This window comes from Chiloscyllium plagiosum, chromosome 28 (genome assembly GCF_004010195.1).
Source record: "Chiloscyllium plagiosum isolate BGI_BamShark_2017 chromosome 28, ASM401019v2, whole genome shotgun sequence".
NCBI classification, from domain to species: domain Eukaryota; kingdom Metazoa; phylum Chordata; class Chondrichthyes; order Orectolobiformes; family Hemiscylliidae; genus Chiloscyllium; species Chiloscyllium plagiosum.
The window spans coordinates 1475170-1475968 of NC_057737.1; positions in this window are offsets into that span (position 1 = coordinate 1475170).

The following is a 799-nucleotide window of genomic DNA, read 5'->3' on the forward strand; positions in this document are numbered from 1 at the left end:
TTGGGAGGACACAGGTTAAGCGGCTGCCATTGGTTCTGGGCAGGATATCATCATATACTGTAAGTTCACTATTCATGTACTACAGTATAGATGATGTACTATTCAGTGCCTGTTCATACCTGAAGGAGCAGTGGGTTCAGGTCCATCACCAGACGGAATAATCACGATGAAGGAAGTGGAAATGATCTTAGCTTTCAGCACAAGAGACAGGCACGATGTCACTAACTCTGTGCTCTGTGTTTAATGGGCCAACACATGAGGATCGACAGCTTCCCAAATATCAGGTTTCATTCTTTAAAAATGTTTATCCTTTGTCAGATGTCGGCGTCTCCAGTCAGACCATCATTTGGTGTTTGCCGCGGTGCTGGGCTATTTCAGAGGGTGCTCAAAACCAACACCATTGCTGTGGGCCTGGAGTGACATAGAGGCCAAACGGGGTAAAAAGGACAGACTTCCTTCCCGAAAGGAGATGGATTTGACAGCGATTAGTGATAGTTATCATGGTCACCATGGTCTGGTTCACCATTCAAGATTTTATTTATTGAATTTAAATAGCATCAGGTTCCAGACTGATTAGCACCAACCCTGACTCCCCCAACTCACCCATCAACCCCGACTCCCCAACCCAGACTCCTCCAACCCCACCACATCAAACCTGACACCCTCAACTCCCCCAACTCCAACTCCCCCACCCATCCTCTCCCATCTCTACCTCCCTAACCCCTCCCAAACCCAACTCTTCCACCCCAAACCCTCCCATCTCCAACTCCCCCACCCATCCTCTCCCACCTCTACCTCC